Below are 21,636 nucleotides of genomic sequence, written 5' to 3' on the forward strand. Positions count from 1 at the left end.
CCGAAAATGCGAACGTCTGCAGATAGCTCGCAGGTAGAAAGAGCTAGCCTGGAAAGCTGTTGCTCAGCCTCATCTGCCCATGGCACTGCTCGCACAGAGGCACAGAGACTGGGGCTGCTTGCTTGTCATGTCCCCTCAAACTTCAAACGTAGCTTAGGTGGTCCGTGCTGGGTGCCTCCGGCAGCGCTGACCCGAAAAAGCGAACATCTGCATATACCTTGCAGGCAGAAAGAGCTAGCCTGGAAAGCTGTTGCTCAGTCTCATCTGCCCATGGCACTGCTCGCACAGAGGCACAGAGACTGGGGCTGCTTGCTTGTCTTGCCCCCTCAAACTTCAAACGTATCTTTTGGCTGTTTGTACCGGGCGCCTCTGGCAGCCCTGCTCCGAAAATGCGAACGTCTGCAGATAGCTCGCAGGCAGAAAGAGCTAGCCTGGAAAGCTGTTGCTCAGCCTCATCTGCCCATGGCACTGCTCGCACAGAGGCACAGAGACTGGGGCTGCTTGCTTGTCTTGTCCCCTCAAACTTCAAACGTATCTTAGGTGGTCTGTGCCGGGCGTCTCCGGCAGCCCTGCTCCGAAAATGCGAACGTCTGCAGATAGCTCGCAGGCAGAAAGAGCTAGCCTGCAAAGCTGTTGCTCAGTCTCATCTGCCCATGGCACTGCTCGCACAGAGGCACAGAGACTGGGGCTGCTTGCTTGTCTTGCCCCCTCAAACTTCAAGCGTAGCTTAGGTGGTCTGTACCGGGCGCTTCCGGCAGCCCTGCTCCGAAAATGCGAACGTCTGCAGATAGCTCGCAGGCAGAAAGAGCTAGCCTGGAAAGCTCTTGCTCAGCCTCATCTGCCCATGGCACTGCTCGCACAGAGGCACAGAGACTGGGGCTGCTTGCTTGTCTTGTCCCCTCAAACTTCAAACGTAACTTAGGTGGTCCGTGCCGGGCGTCTCCGGCAGCCCTGCTCCGAAAATGCAAACGTCTGCAGATAGCTCGCAGGCAGAAAGAGCTAGCCTGGAAAGCTGTTGCTCAGTCTCATCTGCCCATGGCACTGCTCGCACAGAGGCACAGAGACTGGGGCTGCTTGCTTGTCTTGCCCCCTCAAACTTCAAACGTAGCTTGGGTGGTCCGTGCCAGGCGCCTCCGGCAGCCCTGCTCCGAAAATGCGAACGTCTGCAGATAGCTCGCAGGCAGAAAGAGCTAGCCTGGAAAGCTGTTGCTCAGCCTCATCTGCCCATGGCACTGCTCGCACAGAGGCACAGAGACTGGGGCTGCTTGCTTGTCTTACCCCCTCAAACTTCAAACGTATCTTAGGTGGTCCGTGCCGGGATCCTCCGGAAGCCCTGCTCTGAAAATGCGAACGTCTGCAGATAGCTCGCAGGCAGAAAGAGCTAGCCTGGAAAGCTCTTGCTCAGCCTCATCTGCCCATGGCACTGCTCGCACAGAGGCACAGAGACTGGGGCTGCTTGCTTGTCTTGTCCCCTCAAACTTCAAACGTAACTTAGGTGGTCCGTGCCGGGCGTCTCCGGCAGCCCTGCTCCGAAAATGCAAACGTCTGCAGATAGCTCGCAGGCAGAAAGAGCTAGCCTGGAAAGCTGTTGCTCAGCCTCATCTGCCCATGGCACTGCTCGCACAGAGGCACAGAGACTGGGGCTGCTTGCTTGTCTTGTCCCCTCAAACTTCAAACGTATCTTAGGTGGTCCGTGCCGGGCGTCTCCGGCAGCCCTGCTCCGAAAATGCAAACGTCTGCAGATAGCTCGCAGGCAGAAAGAGCTAGCCTGGAAAGCTGTTGCTCAGCCTCATCTGCCCATGGCACTGCTCGCACAGAGGCACAGAGACTGGGGCTGCTTGCTTGTCTTGTCCCCTCATACTTCAAACGTATCTTAGGTGGTCTGTGCCGGGCGTCTCCGGCAGCCCTGCTCCGAAAATGCGAACGTCTGCAGATAGCTCGCAGGCAGAAAGAGCTAGCCTGGAAAGCTGTTGCTCAGTCTCATCTGCCCATGGCACTGCTCGCACAGAGGCACAGAGACTGGGGCTGCTTGCTTGTCTTGCCCCCTCAAACTTCAAAAGTATCTTTTGGCTGTTTGTACCGGGCGCCTCTGGCAGCCCTGCTCCAAAAATGCGAACGTCTGCAGATAGCTCGCAGGCAGAAAGAGCTAGCCTGGAAAGCTGTTGCTCAGCCTCATCTGCCCATGGCACTGCTCGCACAGAGGCACAGAGACTGGGGCTGCTTGCTTGTCTTGCCCCCTCAAACTTCAAACGTAGCTTGGGTGGTCCGTGCCGGGCGCCTCCAGCAGCCCTGCTCCGAAAATGCGAACGTCTGCAGATAGCTCGCAGGCAGAAAGAGCTAGCCTGGAGAGCTGTTGCTCAGCCTCATCTGCCCATGGCACTGCTCGCACAGAGGCACAGAGACTGGGCCTGCTTGCTTGTCTTGCCCCCTCAAACTTCCAACGTAGCTTGGGTGGTCCGTGCCGGGCGCCTCCGTCAGCCCTGCTCTCAAAATGCGAACGTCTGCAGATAGCTCGCAGGCAGAACGAGCTAGCCTGGAAAGCTGTTGCTCAGACTCATCTGCCCATGGCACTGCTCGCACAGAGGCACAGAGACTGGGGCTGCTTGCTTATAATGTCGCCTCAAACTTCAAACGTAGCTTAGGTGGTCCGTGCCGGGCGCCTCCGGCAGCGCTGACCCGAAAAAGCGAACATCTGCATATACCTCGCAGGCAGAAAGAGCTAGCCTGGAAAGCTGTTGCTCAGCCTCATCTGCCCATGGCACTGCTCGCACAGAGGCACAGAGACTGGGGCTGCTTGCTTGTCTTGTTCCCTCAAACTTCAAACGTATCTTCGGTGGTCTGTGCCGGGATCCTCCGGAAGCCCTGCTCCGAAAATGCGAACGTCTGCAGATAGCTCGCAGGCAGAAAGAGCTAGCCTGGAGAGCTGTTGCTCAGCCTCATCTGCCCATGGCACTGCTCGCACAGAGGCACAGAGACTGGGGCTGCTTGCTTGTCCTGCCCCCTCAAGCTTCAAACGTAGCTTAGGTGGCCCGTGCCAGGCGCTTCCGGCAGCCCTGCTCCGAAAATGCGAACGTCTGCAGATAGCTCGCAGGCAGAAAGAGCTAGCCTGGAAAGCTGTTGCTCAGCCTCATCTGCCCATGGCACTGCTTGCACAGAGGCACAGAGACTGGGGCTGCTTGCTTGTCTTGCCCCCTCAAACTTCAAATCTAGCTTAGGTGGTCCATGCTGGGCGCCTCCGGCAGCGCTGACCCGAAAAAGCGAACATCTGCATATACCTTGCAGGCAGAAAGAGCTAGCCTGGAAAGCTGTTGCTCAGCCTCATCTGCCCATGGCACTGCTCGCACAGAGGCACAGAGACTGGGGCTGCTTGCTTGTCTTGCCCCCTCAAACTTCAAGCGTAGCTTAGGTGGTCCGTGCTGGGCGCCTCCGGCAGCGCTGACCCGAAAAAGAGAACATCTGCATATACCTTGCAGGCAGAAAGAGCTAGCCTGGAAAGCTGTTGCTCAGTCTCATCTGCCCATGGCACTGCTCGCACAGAGGCACAGAGACTGGGGCTGCTTGCTTGTCTTGCCCCCTCAAGCTTCAAATGTAGATAGGTGGCCCGTGCCTGGCACCTCCAGCCGCCCTGCTCCGAAAATGCGAACGTCTGCAGATAGCTCGCAGGCAGAAAGAGCTAGCCTGGAAAGCTGTTGCTCAGCCTCATCTGCCCATGGCACTGCTCGCACAGAGGCACAGAGACTGGGGCTGCTTGCTTGTCTTGCCCCCTCAAACTTCAAACGTATCTTAGGTGGTCTGTGCCGGGCGCCTCCGACAGCCCTGCTCCGAAAATGCGAACGTCTGCAGATAGCTCGCAGGCAGAAAGAGCTAGCCTGGAAATCTGTTGCTCAGTCTCATCTGCCCATGGCACTGCTCGCACAGAGGCACAGAGACTGGGGCTGCTTGCTTGTCTTGCCCCCTCAAACTTCAAATCTAGCTTAGGTGCTCCGTGCCAGGCGCCTCCGGCAGCACTGCTCCGAAAATGCGAACGTCTGCAGATAGCTCGCAGGCAGAAAGAGCTAGCCTGGAAAGCTGTTGCTCAGCCTCATCTGCCCATGGCACTGCTCGCACAGAGGCACAGAGACTGGGGCTGCTTGCTTGTCTTGCCCCCTCAAACTTCAAATCTAGCTTAGGTGGTCTGTGCCAGGCGCCTGCGGCAGCCCTGCTCCGAAAATGCGAACGTCTGCAGATAGCTCGCAGGCAGAAAGAGCTAGCCTGGAAAGCTGTTGCTCAGCCTCATCTGCCCTTGGCACTGCTCGCACAGAGGCACAGAGACTGGGGCTGCTTGCTTGTCTTGCCCCCTCAAACTTCAAACGTAGCTTGGGTGGTCCGTGCCGGGCGCCTCCAGCAGCCCTGCTCCGAAAATGCGAACGTCTGCAGATAGCTCGCAGACAGAAAGAGCTAGCCTGGAAAGCTGTTGCTCAGCCTCATCTGCCCATGGCACTGCTCGCACAGAGGCACAGAGACTGGGGCTGCTTGCTTGTCATGTCCCCTCAAACTTCAAACGTAGCTTAGGTGGTCCGTGCTGGGCGCCTCCGGCAGCGCTGACCCGAAAAAGCGAACATCTGCATATACCTTGCAGGCAGAAAGAGCTAGCCTGGAAAGCTGTTGCTCAGCCTCATCTGCCCATGGCACTGCTCGCACAGAGGCACAGAGACTGGGGCTGCTTGCTTGTCTTACCCCCTCAAACTTCAAACGTAGCTTAGGTGGTCCGTGCCGGGCGCCTGCGGCAGCCCTGCTCTGAAAATGCGAACGTCTGCAGATAGCTCGCAGGCAGAAAGAGCTAGCCTGGAAAGCTGTTGCTCAGCCTCATCTGCCCATGGCACTGCTCGCACAGAGGCACAGAGACTGGGGCTGCTTGCTTGTCTTGTTCCCTCAAACTTCAAACGTAACTTAGGTGCTCCGTGCCGGGCGTCTCCGGCAGCCCTGCTCCGAAAATGCAAACGTCTGCAGATAGCTCTCAGGCAGAAAGAGCTAGCCTGGAAAGCTGTTGCTCAGCCTCATCTGCCCATGGCACTGCTCGCACAGAGGCACAGAGACTGGGGCTGCTTGCTTGTCTTGCCCCCTCAAACTTCAAATCTAGCTTAGGTGCTCCGTGCCAGGCAGCTGCGGCACCACTGCTCCGAAAATGCGAACGTCTGCAGATAGCTCGCAGGCAGAAAGAGCTAGCCTGGAGAGCTGTTGCTCAGCCTCATCTGCTCATGGCACTGCTCGCACAGAGGCACAGAGACTGGGGCTGCTTGCTTGTCTTGCCCCCTCAAACTTCAAACGTATCTTTTGGCTGTTTGTACCGGGCGCCTCTGGCAGCCCTGCTTCAAAAATGCGAACGTCTGCACATAGCTCGCAGGCAGAAAGAGCTAGCCTGGAAAGCTGTTGCTCAGCCTCATCTGCCCATGGCACTGCTCGCACAGAGGCACAGAGACTGGGGCTGCTTGCTTGTCTTGCCCCCTCAAACTTCAAACGTAGCTTGGGTGGTCCGTGCCAGGCGCCTCCGGCAGCCCTGCTCCGAAAATGCGAACGTCTGCAGATAGCTCGCAGGTAGAAAGAGCTAGCCTGGAGAGCTGTTGCTCAGCCTCATCTGCCCATGGCACTGCTCGCACAGAGGCACAGAGACTGGGGCTGATGCTTGTCCTGCCCCATTAAGCTTCAAACGTAGCTTAGGTGGCCCGTGCCCGGCACCTCCAGCAGCCCTGCTCCGAAAATGCGAACGTCTGCAGATAGCTCGCAGGCAGAAAGAGCTAGCCTGGAAAGCTGTTGCTCAGCCTCATCTGCCCATGGCACTGCTCGCACAGAGGCACAGAGACTGGGGCTGCTTGCTTGTCATGTCCCCTCAAACTTCAAACGTAGCTTAGGTGGTCCGTGCTGGGCGCCTCCGGCAGCGCTGACCCGAAAATGCGAACATCTGCATATACCTTGCAGGCAGAAAGAGCTAGCCTGGAAAGCTGTTGCTCAGCCTCATCTGCCCATGGCACTGCTCGCACAGAGGCACAGAGACTGGGGCTGCTTGCTCGTCTTGCCCCCTCAAACATCAAAAGTATCTTTTGGCTGTTTGTGCCGGGCGCCTGCGGCAGCGCTGCTCCGAAAATGCGAACGTCTGCAGATAGCTCGCAGGCTGAAAGAGCTAGCCTGGAAAGCTGTTGCTCAGCCTCATCTGCCCATGGCACTGCTCGCACAGAGGCACAGAGACTGGGGCTGCTTGCTTGTCTTGCCCCCTCAAACATCAAAAGTATCTTTTGGCTGTTTGTGCCGGGCGCCTGCGGCAGCCCTGCTCCGAAAATGAGAACGTCTGCAGATAGCTCGCAGGCAGAAAGAGCTAGCCTGGAAAGCTGTTGCTCAGCCTCATCTGCCCATGGCACTGCTCGCACAGAGGCACAGAGACTGGGGCTGCTTGCTTGTCTTGCCCCCTCAAACTTCAAACGTAGCTTGGGTGGTCCGTGCCGGGCGCCTCCAGCAGCCCTGCTCCGAAAATGCGAACGTCTGCAGATAGCTCGCAGGCAGAAAGAGCTAGCCTGGAGAGCTGTTGCTCAGCCTCATTTGCCCATGGCACTGCTCGCACAGAGGCACAGAGACTGGGCCTGCTTGCTTGTCTTGCCCCCTCAAGCTTCAAATGTAGCTTAGGTGGCCCGTGCCCGGCACCTCCAGCCGCCCTGCTCCGAAAATGCGAACGTCTGCAGATAGCTCGCAGGCAGAACGAGCTAGCCTGGAAAGCTGTTGCTCAGACTCATCTGCCCATGGCACTGCTCGCACAGAGGCACAGAGACTGGGGCTGCTTGCTTATAATGTCGCCTCAAACTTCAAACGTAGCTTAGGTGGTCCGTGCCGGGCGCCTCCGGCAGCGCTGACCCGAAAAAGCGAACATCTGCATATACCTCACAGGCAGAAAGAGCTAGCCTGGAAAGCTGTTGCTCAGCCTCATCTGCCCATGGCACTGCTCGCACAGAGGCACAGAGACTGGGGCTGCTTGCTTGTCTTGTCCCCTCAAACTTCAAACGTATCTTAGGTGGTCCGTGCCGGGATCCTCCGGAAGCCCTGCTCCGAAAATGCGAACGTCTGCAGATAGCTCGCAGGCAGAAAGAGCTAGCCTGGAAAGCTCTTGCTCAGCCTCATCTGCCCATGGCACTGCTCGCACAGAGGCACAGAGACTGGGGCTGCTTGCTTGTCTTGTCCCCTCAAACTTCAAACGTAACTTAGGTGGTCCGTGCCGGGCGTCTCCGGCAGCCCTGCTCCGAAAATGCAAACGTCTGCAGATAGCTCTCAGGCAGAAAGTGTTAGCCTGGAAAGCTGTTGCTCAGCCTCATCTGCCCATGGCACTGCTCGCACAGAGGCACAGAGACTGGGGCTGCTTGCTTGTCTTGCCCCCTCGAACTTCAAACGTATGTTAGGTGGTCTGCGCCGGGCGCCTCCGACAGCCCTGCTCCGAAAATGCAAACGTCTGCAGATAGCTCGCAGGCAGAAAGAGCTAGCCTGGAAAGCTGTTGCTCAGTCTCATCTGCCCATGGCACTGCTCGCACAGAGGCACAGAGACTGGGGCTGCTTGCTTGTCTTGCCCCCTCAAACTTCAAACGTACCTTTTTGGGTCCGTGCCGGGCGCCTCCGGCAGCCCTACGCCGAAAATGCGAACGTCTGCAGATAGCTCGCAGGCAGAAAGAGCTAGCCTGGAAAGCTGTTGCTCAGCCTCATCTGCCCATGGCACTGCTCGCACAGAGGCACAGAGACTGGGGCTGCTTGTTTGTCTTGCCCCCTCAAAGTTCAAACGTAGCTTAGGTGGTCCGTGCCGGGCGCCTGCGGCAGCCCTGCTCCGAAAATGCGAACATCTGCAGATAGCTCGCAGGCAGAAAGAGCTAGCCTGGAAAGGTGTTGCTCAGCCTCATCTGCCCATGGCACTGCTCGCACAGAGGCACAGAGACTGGGGCTGCTTGTTTTTCTTGCCCCCTCAAACTTCAAACGTATCTTTTGGATGTTTGTGCATGTAACTCCGGTTAGCCCTGCTCTGAAAATGCGAACGTCTGCAGATAGCTCGCAGGCAGAAAGAGCTAGCCTGGAAAGCTGTTGCTCAGCCTCATCTGCCCATGGCACTGCTCGCACAGAGGCACAGAGACTGGGGCTGCTTGCTTGTCTTGCCCCCTCAAACTTCTAATGTAGCTTAGGTGGTCCGTGCCATGCGCCTCCGGCAGCGCTGCTCCGAAAATGCGAACGTCTGCAGATAGATCGCAGGTAGAAAGAGCTAGCCTGGAAAGCTGTTGTTCAGCCTCATCTGCCCATGGCACTGCTCGCACAGAGGCACAGAGACTGGGGCTGCTTGCTTGTCTTGCCCCCTCAAACTTCAAACATATCTTTGGTATTCTGTGCTAGGATCCTCCGGCAGCACTGCTCCAAAAATGCGAACGTCTGCAGATAGCTCGCAGCCAGAAAGAGCTAGCCTGGAAAGCTGTTGCTCAGCCTCATCTGCCCATGGCACTGCTCACACAGAGGCACAGAGACTGAGGCTGCTTGCTTGTCTTGCCCCCTCAAACTTCAAACGTACATTTTAGGGTCCGTGCAGGGCGCCTCCGGCAGCCCTGCTCTGAAAATGCGAACGTCTGCAGATAGCTCGCAGGCAGAAAGAGCTGGCCTGGAAAGCTGTTGCTCAGCCTCATCTGCCCATGGCACTGCTCGCACAGAGGCACAGAGACTGGGGCTGCTTGTCTGTCTTGTCCCCTCAAACTTCAAACGTAGCTTAGGTGGTCCGTGCCGGGCGCCTTCGGCAGCGCTGCTCTTAAAATGCGAACGTCTGCAGATAGCTCGCAGGCTGAAAGAGCTAGCCTGGAAAGCTGTTGCTCAGCCTCATCTGCCCATGGCACTGCTCGCACAGAGGCACAGAGACTGGGGCTGCTTGCTTGTCTTGCCCCCTCAAACTTCAAACGTATCTTAGGTGGTCCGTGCCGGGTGCTTCCGGCAGCCCTGCTCCGAAAATGCGAACGTCTGCAGATAGCTCGCAGGCAGAAAGAGCTAGCCTGGAAAGCTGTTGCTCAGCCTCATCTGCCCATGGCACTGCTCGCACAGAGGCACAGAGACTGGGGCTGCTTGCTTGTCTTGCCCCCTCAAACTTCAAACGTAGCTTAGGTGGTCCGTGCCGGGCGCCTCCGGTAGCGCTGCTCTTAAAATGCGAACGTCTGCAGATAGCTCGCAGGGAGAAAGAGCTAGCCTGGAAAGCTGTTGCTCACCCTCATCTGCCCATGGCACTGCTCGCACAAAGGCACAGAGACTGGGGCTGCTTGCTTGTCTTGCCCCCTCAAACTTCAAACGTACCTTTTTGGGTCCGTGCCGGGCGCCTCCGGCAGCCCTGCGCCGAAAATGCGAACGTCTGCAGATAGCTCGCAGGCAGAAAGAGCTAGCCTGGAAAGCTGTTGCTCAGCCTCATCTGCCCATGGCACTGCTCGCACAGAGGCAGAGAGACTGGGGCTGCTTGTTTGTCTTGCCCCCTCAAACTTCAAACGTAGCTTAGGTGGTCCGTGCCGGGCGCCTGCGGCAGCCCTGCTCCGAAAATGCGAACATCTGCAGATAGCTCGCAGGCAGAAAGAGCTAGCCTGGAAAGCTGTTGCTCAGCCTCATCTGCCCATGGCACTGCTCGCACAGAGGCACAGAGACTGGGGCTGCTTGTTTTTCTTGCCCCCTCAAACTTCAAACGTATCTTTTGGATGTTTGTTCCGGGTGACTCCGGCAGCCCTGCTCCGAAAATGCGAACGTCTGCAGATAGCTCGCAGGCAGAAAGAGCTAGCCTGGAAAGCTGTTGCTCAGCCTCATCTGCCCATGGCACTGCTCGCACAGAGGCACAGAGACTGGGGCTGCTTGTTTGTCTTGCCCCCTCAAACTTCAAACGTAGCTTAGGTGGTCCGTGCCGGGCGCCTCCGGCAGCCCTGCTCCGAAAATGCGAACGTCTGCAGATAGCTCGCAGGCAGAAAGAGCTAGCCTGGAAAGCTGTTGCTCAGCCTCATCTGCCCATGGCACTGCTCGCACAGAGGCACAGAGACTGGGGCTGCTTGCTTGTCTTGCCCCCTCAAACTTCAAACGTACCTTTTAGGGTCCATGCCGGGCGTCTCCGGCAGCCCTGCTCCGAAAATGCGAACGTCTGCAGATAGCTCACAGGCAGAAAGAGCTAGCCTGGAAAGCTGTTGCTCAGCCTCATCTGCCCATGGCACTGCTCGCACAGAGGCACAGAGACTGGGGCTGCTTGCTTGTCTTGCCCCCTCAAACTTCAAACGTACCTTTTAGTGTCCGTGCCGGGCGCCTCCGGCAGCCCTGCTCCGAAAATGCGAACGTCTGCAGATAGCTCGCAGGCAGAAAGAGCTAGCCTGGAAAGCTGTTGCTCAGCCTCATCTGCCCATGGCACTGCTCACACAGAAGCACAGAGACTGGGGCTGCTTGTTTGTCTTGCCCCCTCAAACTTCAAACGTACATTTAGGGTCCGTGCCATGCGCCTCCGGTAGCCCTGCTCCGAAAATGCGAACGTCTGCAGATAGCTCGCAGGCAGAAAGAGCTAGCCTGGAAAGCTGTTGCTCAGCCTCATCTGCCCATGGCACTGCTCGCACAGAGGCACAGAGACTGGGGCTGCTTGCTTGTCTTGCCCCCTCAAACTTCAAAAATATCATTTGGCTGTTTGTGCCATGTAACACCGTTTAGCCCTGCTCTGAAAATGCGAACGTCTGCAGATAGCTCGCAGGCAGAAAGAGCTAGCCTGGAAAGCTGTTGCTCAGCCTCATCTGCCCATGGCACTGCTCGCACAGAGGCACAGAGACTGGGGCTGCTTGTTTTTCTTGCCCCCTCAAACTTCAAACGTATCCTTTGTATGTTTGTTCCGGGTGACTCCGGCAGCCCTGCTCCGAAAATGCGAACGTCTGCAGATAGCTCGCAGGCAGAAAGAGCTAGCCTGGAAAGCTGTTGCTCAGCCTCATCTGCCCATGGCACTGCTCGCACAGAGGCACAGAGACTGGGGCTGCTTGTTTGTCTTGCCCCCTCAAACTTCAAACGTAGCTTAGGTGGTCCGTGCCGGGCGCCTGCGGCAGCCCTGCTCCGAAAATGCGAACGTCTGCAGATAGCTCGCAGGCAGAAAGAGCTAGCCTGGAAAGCTGTTGCTCAGCCTCATCTGCCCATGGCACTGCTCGCACAGAGGCACAGAGACTGGGGCTGCTTGCTTGTCTTGCCCCCTCAAACTTCAAACGTACCTTTTAGGGTCCGTGCCGGGCGTCTCCGGCAGCCCTGCTCCGAAAATGCGAACGTCTGCAGATAGCTCACAGGCAGAAAGAGCTAGCCTGGAAAGCTGTTGCTCAGCCTCATCTGCCCATGGCACTGCTCACACAGAGGCACAGAGACTGGGGCTGCTTGCTTGTCTTGCCCCCTCAAACTTCAAACGTACATTTTAGGGTCCGTGCAGGGCGCCTCCGGCAGCCCTGCTCTGAAAATGCGAACGTCTGCAGATAGCTCGCAGGGAGAAAGAGCTAGCCTGGAAAGCTGTTGCTCAGCCTCATCTGCCCATGGCACTGCTCGCACAGAGGCACAGAGACTGGGGCTGCTTGTCTGTCTTGTCCCCTCAAACTTCAAACGTAGCTTAGGTGGTCCGTGCCGGGTGCTTCCGGCAGCCCTGCTCCGAAAATGCGAACGTCTGCAGATAGCTCGCAGGCAGAAAGAGCTAGCCTGGAAACCTGTTGCTCAGCCTCATCTGCCCATGGCACTGCTCGCACAGAGGCACAGAGACTGGGGCTGCTTGTTTGTCTTGCCCCCTCAAACTTCAAACGTAGCTTAGGTGGTCCGTGCCGGGCGCCTCCGGCAGCGCTGCTCTTAAAATGCGAACGTCTGCAGATAGCTCGCAGGTAGAAAGAGCTAGCCTGGAAAGCTGTTGCTCAGCCTCATCTGCCCATGGCACTGCTCGCACAGAGGCACAGAGACTGGGGCTGCTTGCTTGTCTTGCCCCCTCAAACTTCAAACCTACCTTTTTGGGTCCGTGCCGGGCGCCTCCGGCAGCCCTGCTCTGAAAATGCGAACGTCTGCAGATAGCTCGCAGGCAGAAAGAGCTAGCCTGGAAAGCTGTTGCTCAGCCTCATCTGCCCATGGCACTGCTCGCACAGAGGCACAGAGACTGGGGCTGCTTGTTTGTCTTGCCCCCTCAAACTTCAAACGTAGCTTAGGTGGTCCGTGCCGGGCGCCTGCGGCAGCGCTGCTCTTAAAATGCGAACGTCTGCAGATAGCTCGCAGGCAGAAAGAGCTAGCCTGGAAAGCTGTTGCTCAGCCTCATCTGCCCATGGCACTGCTCGCACAGAGGCACAGAGACTGGGGCTGCTTGCTTGTCTTGTCCCCTCAAACTTCAAACGTATTTTAGGTGTTCCGTGCCGGGTGCTTCCGGCAGCCCTGCTCCGAAAATGCGAACGTCTGCAGATAGCTCGCAGGCAGAAAGAGCTAGCCTGGAAAGCTGTTGCTCAGCCTCATCTGCCCATGGCACTGCTCGCACAGAGGCACAGAGACTGGGACTGCTTGCTTGTCTTGCCCCCTCAAACTTCAAACGTATCTTAGGTGGTCCGTGTCGGGTGCTTCCGGCAGCCCTGCTCCGAAAATGCGAACGTCTGCAGATAGCTCGCAGGCAGAAAGAGCTAGCCTGGAAAGCTGTTGCTCAGCCTCATCTGCCCATGGCACTGCTCGCACAGAGGCACAGAGACTGGGGCTGCTTGTCTGTCTTGTCCCCTCAAACTTCAAACGTAGCTTAGGTGGTCCGTGCCGGGCGCCTCCGGCAGCGCTGCTCTTAAAATGCGAACGTCTGCAGATAGCTCGCAGGCAGAAAGAGCTAGCCTGGAAAGCTGTTGCTCAGCCTCATCTGCCCATGGCACTGCTCGCACAGAGGCACAGAGACTGGGGCTGCTTGCTTGTCTTGCCCCCTCAAACTTCAAACGTATCTTAGGTGGTCCGTGCCGGGTGCTTCCGGCAGCCCTGCTCTGAAAATGCGAACGTCTGCAGATAGCTCGCAGGCAGAAAGAGCTAGCCTGGAAAGCTGTTGCTCAGCCTCATCTGCCCATGGCACTGCTCGCACAGAGGCACAGAGACTGAGGCTGCTTGCTTGTCTTGCCCCCTCAAACTTCAAACGTACCTTTTTGGGTCCGTGCCGGGCGCCTCCGGCAGCCCTGCTCTGAAAATGCGAACGTCTGCAGATAGCTCGCAGGCAGAAAGAGCTAGCCTGGAAAGCTGTTGCTCAGCCTCATCTGCCCATGGCACTGCTCGCACAGAGGCACAGAGACTGGGGCTGCTTGCTTGTCTTGCCCCCTCAAACTTCAAACGTACCTTTTAGGGTCCGTGCCGTGCACCTCCGGCAGCCCTGCTCCGAAAATGCGAACGTCTGCAGATAGCTCACAGGCAGAAAGAGCTAGCCTGGAAAGCTGTTGCTCAGCCTCATCTGCCCATGGCACTGCTCACACAGAGGCACAGAGACTGGGGCTGCTTGCTTGTCTTGCCCCCTCAAACTTCAAACGTACATTTTAGGGTCCGTGCAGGGCGCCTCCGACAGCCCTGCTCTGAAAATGCGAACGTCTGCAGATAGCTCGCAGGCAGAAAGAGCTAGCCTGGAAAGCTGTTGCTCAGCCTCATCTGCCCATGGCACTGCTCGCACAGAGGCACAGAGACTGGGGCTGCTTGTCTGTCTTGTCCCCTCAAACTTCAAACGTAGCTTAGGTGGTCCGTGCCGGGCGCCTCCGGCAGCGCTGCTCTTAAAATGCGAACGTCTGCAGATAGCTCGCAGGCAGAAAGAGCTAGCCTGGAAAGCTGTTGCTCAGCCTCATCTGCCCATGGCACTGCTCGCACAGAGGCACAGAGACTGGGGCTGCTTGTTTGTCTTGCCCCCTCAAACTTCAAACGTAGCTTAGGTGGTCCGTGCCGGGCGCCTCCGGCAGCCCTGCTCCGAAAATGCGAACGTCTGCAGATAGCTCGCAGGCAGAAAGAGCTAGCCTGGAAAGCTGTTGCTCAGCCTCATCTGCCCATGGCACTGCTCGCACAGAGGCACAGAGACTGGGGCTGCTTGCTTGTCTTGCCCCCTCAAACTTCAAACGTACCTTTTAGGGTCCGTGCCGGGCGTCTTCGGCAGCCCTGCTCCGAAAATGCGAACGTCTGCAGATAGCTCACAGGCAGAAAGAGCTAGCCTGGAAAGCTGTTGCTCAGCCTCATCTGCCCATGGCACTGCTCACACAGAGGCACAGAGACTGGGGCTGCTTGCTTGTCTTGCCCCCTCAAACTTCAAACGTACATTTTAGGGTCCGTGCAGGGCGCCTCCGGCAGCCCTGCTCTGAAAATGCGAACGTCTGCAGATAGCTCGCAGGGAGAAAGAGCTAGCCTGGAAAGCTGTTGCTCAGCCTCATCTGCCCATGGCACTGCTCGCACAGAGGCACAGAGACTGGGGCTGCTTGTCTGTCTTGTCCCCTCAAACTTCAAACGTAGCTTAGGTGGTCCGTGCCGGGTGCTTCCGGCAGCCCTGCTCCGAAAATGCGAACGTCTGCAGATAGCTCGCAGGCAGAAAGAGCTAGCCTGGAAACCTGTTGCTCAGCCTCATCTGCCCATGGCACTGCTCGCACAGAGGCACAGAGACTGGGGCTGCTTGTTTGTCTTGCCCCCTCAAACTTCAAACGTAGCTTAGGTGGTCCGTGCCGGGCGCCTGCGGCAGCGCTGCTCTTAAAATGCGAACGTCTGCAGATAGCTCGCAGGTAGAAAGAGCTAGCCTGGAAAGCTGTTGCTCACCCTCATCTGCCCATGGCACTGCTCGCACAGAGGCACAGAGACTGGGGCTGCTTGCTTGTCTTGCCCCCTCAAACTTCAAACCTACCTTTTTGGGTCCGTGCCGGGCGCCTCCGGCAGCCCTGCTCTGAAAATGCGAACGTCTGCAGATAGCTCGCAGGCAGAAAGAGCTAGCCTGGAAAGCTGTTGCTCAGCCTCATCTGCCCATGGCACTGCTCGCACAGAGGCACAGAGACTGGGGCTGCTTGTTTGTCTTGCCCCCTCAAACTTCAAACGTAGCTTAGGTGGTCCGTGCCGGGCGCCTGCGGCAGCGCTGCTCTTAAAATGCGAACGTCTGCAGATAGCTCGCAGGCAGAAAGAGCTAGCCTGGAAAGCTGTTGCTCAGCCTCATCTGCCCATGGCACTGCTCGCACAGAGGCACAGAGACTGGGGCTGCTTGCTTGTCTTGTCCCCTCAAACTTCAAACGTATCTTAGGTGTTCCGTGCCGGGTGCTTCCGGCAGCCCTGCTCCGAAAATGCGAACGTCTGCAGATAGCTCGCAGGCAGAAAGAGCTAGCCTGGAAAGCTGTTGCTCAGCCTCATCTGCCCATGGCACTGCTCGCACAGAGGCACAGAGACTGGGACTGCTTGCTTGTCTTGCCCCCTCAAACTTCAAACGTATCTTAGGTGGTCCGTGTCGGGTGCTTCCGGCAGCCCTGCTCCGAAAATGCGAACGTCTGCAGATAGCTCGCAGGCAGAAAGAGCTAGCCTGGAAAGCTGTTGCTCAGCCTCATCTGCCCATGGCACTGCTCGCACAGAGGCACAGAGACTGGGGCTGCTTGTCTGTCTTGTCCCCTCAAACTTCAAACGTAGCTTAGGTGGTCCGTGCCGGGCGCCTCCGGCAGCGCTGCTCTTAAAATGCGAACGTCTGCAGATAGCTCGCAGGCAGAAAGAGCTAGCCTGGAAAGCTGTTGCTCAGCCTCATCTGCCCATGGCACTGCTCGCACAGAGGCACAGAGACTGGGGCTGCTTGCTTGTCTTGCCCCCTCAAACTTCAAACGTATCTTAGGTGGTCCGTGCCGGGTGCTTCCGGCAGCCCTGCTCTGAAAATGCGAACGTCTGCAGATAGCTCGCAGGCAGAAAGAGCTAGCCTGGAAAGCTGTTGCTCAGCCTCATCTGCCCATGGCACTGCTCGCACAGAGGCACAGAGACTGAGGCTGCTTGCTTGTCTTGCCCCCTCAAACTTCAAACGTACCTTTTTGGGTCCGTGCCGGGCGCCTCCGGCAGCCCTGCTCTGAAAATGCGAACGTCTGCAGATAGCTCGCAGGCAGAAAGAGCTAGCCTGGAAAGCTGTTGCTCAGCCTCATCTGCCCATGGCACTGCTCGCACAGAGGCACAGAGACTGGGGCTGCTTGCTTGTCTTGCCCCCTCAAACTTCAAACGTACCTTTTAGGGTCCGTGCCGTGCACCTCCGGCAGCCCTGCTCCGAAAATGCGAACGTCTGCAGATAGCTCACAGGCAGAAAGAGCTAGCCTGGAAAGCTGTTGCTCAGCCTCATCTGCCCATGGCACTGCTCACACAGAGGCACAGAGACTGGGGCTGCTTGCTTGTCTTGCCCCCTCAAACTTCAAACGTACATTTTAGGGTCCGTGCAGGGCGCCTCCGACAGCCCTGCTCTGAAAATGCGAACGTCTGCAGATAGCTCGCAGGCAGAAAGAGCTAGCCTGGAAAGCTGTTGCTCAGCCTCATCTGCCCATGGCACTGCTCGCACAGAGGCACAGAGACTGGGGCTGCTTGTCTGTCTTGTCCCCTCAAACTTCAAACGTAGCTTAGGTGGTCCGTGCCGGGCGCCTCCGGCAGCGCTGCTCTTAAAATGCGAACGTCTGCAGATAGCTCGCAGGCAGAAAGAGCTAGCCTGGAAAGCTGTTGCTCAGCCTCATCTGCCCATGGCACTGCTCGCACAGAGGCACAGAGACTGGGGCTGCTTGTTTGTCTTGCCCCCTCAAACTTCAAACGTAGCTTAGGTGGTCCGTGCCGGGCGCCTCCGGCAGCCCTGCTCCGAAAATGCGAACGTCTGCAGATAGCTCGCAGGCAGAAAGAGCTAGCCTGGAAAGCTGTTGCTCAGCCTCATCTGCCCATGGCACTGCTCGCACAGAGGCACAGAGACTGGGGCTGCTTGCTTGTCTTGCCCCCTCAAACTTCAAACGTAGCTTAGGTGGTCCGTGCCGGGCGCCTCCGGCAGCCCTGCTCCGAAAATGCGAACGTCTGCAGATAGCTCACAGGCAGAAAGAGCTAGCCTGGAAAGCTGTTGCTCAGCCTCATCTGCCCATGGCACTGCTCACACAGAGGCACAGAGACTGGGGCTGCTTGCTTGTCTTGCCCCCTCAAACTTCAAACGTACATTTTAGGGTCCGTGCAGGGCGCCTCCGGCAGCCCTGCTCTGAAAATGCGAACGTCTGCAGATAGCTCGCAGGGAGAAAGAGCTAGCCTGGAAAGCTGTTGCTCAGCCTCATCTGCCCATGGCACTGCTCGCACAGAGGCACAGAGACTGGGGCTGCTTGTCTGTCTTGTCCCCTCAAACTTCAAACGTAGCTTAGGTGGTCCGTGCCGGGTGCTTCCGGCAGCCCTGCTCCGAAAATGCGAACGTCTGCAGATAGCTCGCAGGCAGAAAGAGCTAGCCTGGAAACCTGTTGCTCAGCCTCATCTGCCCATGGCACTGCTCGCACAGAGGCACAGAGACTGGGGCTGCTTGTTTGTCTTGCCCCCTCAAACTTCAAACGTAGCTTAGGTGGTCCGTGCCGGGCGCCTGCGGCAGCGCTGCTCTTAAAATGCGAACGTCTGCAGATAGCTCGCAGGTAGAAAGAGCTAGCCTGGAAAGCTGTTGCTCACCCTCATCTGCCCATGGCACTGCTCGCACAGAGGCACAGAGACTGGGGCTGCTTGCTTGTCTTGCCCCCTCAAACTTCAAACCTACCTTTTTGGGTCCGTGCCGGGCGCCTCCGGCAGCCCTGCGCCGAAAATGCGAACGTCTGCAGATAGCTCGCAGGCAGAAAGAGCTAGCCTGGAAAGCTGTTGCTCAGCCTCATCTGCCCATGGCACTGCTCGCACAGAGGCACAGAGACTGGGGCTGCTTGTTTGTCTTGCCCCCTCAAACTTCAAACGTAGCTTAGGTGGTCCGTGCCGGGCGCCTGCGGCAGCGCTGCTCTTAAAATGCGAACGTCTGCAGATAGCTCGCAGGCAGAAAGAGCTAGCCTGGAAAGCTCTTGCTCAGCCTCATCTGCCCATGGCACTGCTCGCACAGAGGCACAGAGACTGGGGCTGCTTGCTTGTCTTGCCCCCTCAAACTTCAAACGTATCTTAGGTGTTCCGTGCCGGGTGCTTCCGGCAGCCCTGCTCCGAAAATGCGAACGTCTGCAGATAGCTCGCAGGCAGAAAGAGCTAGCCTGGAAAGCTGTTGCTCAGCCTCATCTGCCCATGGCACTGCTCGCACAGAGGCACAGAGACTGGGGCTGCTTGCTTGTCTTGCCCCCTCAAACTTCAAACGTATCTTAGGTGGTCCGTGTCGGGTGCTTCCGGCAGCCCTGCTCCGAAAATGCGAACGTCTGCAGATAGCTCGCAGGCAGAAAGAGCTAGCCTGGAAAGCTGTTGCTCAGCCTCATCTGCCCATGGCACTGCTCGCACAGAGGCACAGAGACTGGGGCTGCTTGTCTGTCTTGTCCCCTCAAACTTCAAACGTAGCTTAGGTGGTCCGTGCCGGGCGCCTCCGGCAGCGCTGCTCTTAAAATGCGAACGTCTGCAGATAGCTCGCAGGCAGAAAGAGCTAGCCTGGAAAGCTGTTGCTCAGCCTCATCTGCCCATGGCACTGCTCGCACAGAGGCACAGAGACTGGGGCTGCTTGCTTGTCTTGCCCCCTCAAACTTCAAAGGTATCTTAGGTGGTCCGTGCCGGGTGCTTCCGGCAGCCCTGCTCTGAAAATGCGAACGTCTGCAGATAGCTCGCAGGCAGAAAGAGCTAGCCTGGAAAGCTGTTGCTCAGCCTCATCTGCCCATGGCACTGCTCGCACAGAGGCACAGAGACTGGGGCTGCTTGCTTGTCTTGCCCCCTCAAACTTCAAACGTACCTTTTTGGGTCCGTGCCGGGCGCCTCCGGCAGCCCTGCGCCGAAAATGCGAACGTCTGCAGATAGCTCGCAGGCAGAAAGAGCTAGCCTGGAAAGCTGTTGCTCAGCCTCATCTGCCCATGGCACTGCTCGCACAGAGGCACAGAGACTGGGGCTGCTTGCTTGTCTTGCCCCCTCAAACTTCAAACGTACCTTTTAGGGTCCGTGCCGTGCACCTCCGGCAGCCCTGCTCCGAAAATGCGAACGTCTGCAGATAGCTCACAGGCAGAAAGAGCTAGCCTGGAAAGCTGTTGCTCAGCCTCATCTGCCCATGGCACTGCTCACACAGAGGCACAGAGACTGGGGCTGCTTGCTTGTCTTGCCCCCTCAAACTTCAAACGTACATTTTAGGGTCCGTGCAGGGCGCCTCCGGCAGCCCTGCTCTGAAAATGCGAACGTCTGCAGATAGCTCGCAGGCAGAAAGAGCTAGCCTGGAAAGCTGTTGCTCAGCCTCATCTGCCCATGGCACTGCTCGCACAGAGGCACAGAGACTGGGGCTGCTTGTCTGTCTTGTCCCCTCAAACTTCAAACGTAGCTTAGGTGGTCCGTGCCGGGCGCCTCCGGCAGCGCTGCTCTTAAAATGCGAACGTCTGCAGATAGCTCGCAGGCAGAAAGAGCTAGCCTGGAAAGCTGTTGCTCAGCCTCATCTGCCCATGGCACTGCTCGCACAGAGGCACAGAGACTGGGGCTGCTTGCTTGTCTTGCCCCCTCAAACTTCAAACGTATCTTAGGTGGTCCGTGCCGGGTGCTTCCGGCAGCCCTGCTCCGAAAATGCGAACGTCTGCAGATAGCTCGCAGGCAGAAAGAGCTAGCCTGGAAAGCTGTTGCTCAGCCTCATCTGCCCATGGCACTGCTCGCACAGAGGCACAGAGACTGGGGCTGCTTGTTTTTCTTGCCCCCTCAAACTTCAAACGTGTCTTTTGGATGTTTGTTCCGGGTGACTCCGGCAGCCCTGCTCCGAAAATGCGAACGTCTGCAGATAGCTCGCAGGCAGAAAGAGCTAGCCTGGAAAGCTGTTGCTCAGCCTCATCTGCCCATGGCACTGCTCGCACAGAGGCACAGAGACTGGGGCTGCTTGCTTGTCTTCCCCCTCAAACTTCAAAAGAACCTTTTAGTGTCCGTGCCGGGCGCCTGCGGCAGCCCTGCTCCGAAAATGCGAACATCTGCAGATAGCTCGCAGGCAGAAAGAGCTAGCCTGGAAAGCTGTTGCTCAGCCTCATCTGCCCATGGCACTGCTCGCACAGAGGCACAGAGACTGGGGCTGCTTGCTTGTCTTGCCCCCTCAAACTTCAAACGTACCTTTTTGGGTCCGTGCCGGGCGCCTCCGGCAGTCCTGCGCCGAAAATGCGAACGTCTGCAGATAGCTCGCAGGCAGAAAGAGCTAGCCTGGAAAGCTGTTGCTCAGCCTCATCTGCCCATGGCACTGCTCGCACAGAGGCACAGAGACTGGGGCTGCTTGCTTGTCTTGCCCCCTCAAACTTCAAACGTAGCTTAGGTGGTCCGTGCCGGGCGCCTCCGGCAGCCCTGCTCCGAAAATGCGAACGTCTGCAGATAGCTCGCAGGCAGAAAGAGCTAGCCTGGAAAGCTGTTGCTCAGCCTCATCTGCCCATGGCACTGCTCGCACAGAGGCACAGAGACTGGGGCTGCTTGCTTGTCTTGCCCCCTCAAACTTCAAACGTACCTTTTAGGGTCCGTGCCGTGCACCTCCAGCAGCCCTGCTCCGAAAATGCGAAAGTCTGCAGATAGCACACAGGCAGAAAGAGCTAGCCTGGAAAGCTGTTGCTCAGCCTCATCTGCCCATGGCACTGCTCGCACAGAGGCACAGAGACTGGGGCTGCTTGCTTGTCTTGCCCCCTCAAACTTCAAACGTACATTTTAGGGTCCGTGCAGGGCGCCTCCGGCAGCCCTGCTCCGAAAATGCGAACGTCTGCAGATAGCTCGCAGGCAGAAAGAGCTAGCCTGGAAAGCTGTTGCTCAGCCTCATCTGCCCATGGCACTGCTCGCACAGAGGCACAGAGACTGGGGCTGCTTGCTTGTCTTGCCCCCTCAAACTTCAAACGTATCTTTTGAATGTTTGTGCATGTAACTCCGTTTAGCCCTGCTCTGAAAATGCGAACGTCTGCAGATAGCTCGCAGGCAGAAAGACCTAGCCTGGAAAGCTGTTGCTCAGCCTCATCTGCCCATGGCACTGCTCGCACAGAGGCACAGAGACTGGGGCTGCTTGCTTGTCTTGCCCCCTCAAACTTCAAACGTATCTTAGGTGGTCCGTGCCGGGTGCTTCCGGCAGCCCTGCTCTGAAAATGCGAACGTCTGCAGATAGCTCGCAGGCAGAAAGAGCTAGCCTGGAAAGCTGTTGCTCAGCCTCATCTGCCCATGGCACTGCTCGCACAGAGGCACAGAGACTGGGGCTGCTTGCTTGTCTTGCCCCCTCAAACTTCAAACGTACTTTTTGGGTCCGTGCCGGGCGCCTCCGGCAGCCCTGCGCCGAAAATGCGAACGTCTGCAGATAGCTCGCAGGCAGAAAGAGCTAGCCTGGAAAGCTGTTGCTCAGCCTCATCTGCCCATGGCACTGCTCGCACAGAGGCACAGAGACTGGGGCTGCTTGCTTGTCTTGCCCCCTCAAACTTCAAACGTACCTTTTAGGGTCCGTGCCGTGCACCTCCGGCAGCCCTGCTCCGAAAATGCGAACGTCTGCAGATAGCTCACAGGCAGAAAGAGCTA

The sequence above is a fragment of the Opisthocomus hoazin genome, chromosome 28 (genome assembly GCF_030867145.1).
Source record: "Opisthocomus hoazin isolate bOpiHoa1 chromosome 28, bOpiHoa1.hap1, whole genome shotgun sequence".
NCBI classification, from domain to species: Eukaryota; Metazoa; Chordata; class Aves; order Opisthocomiformes; family Opisthocomidae; genus Opisthocomus; species Opisthocomus hoazin.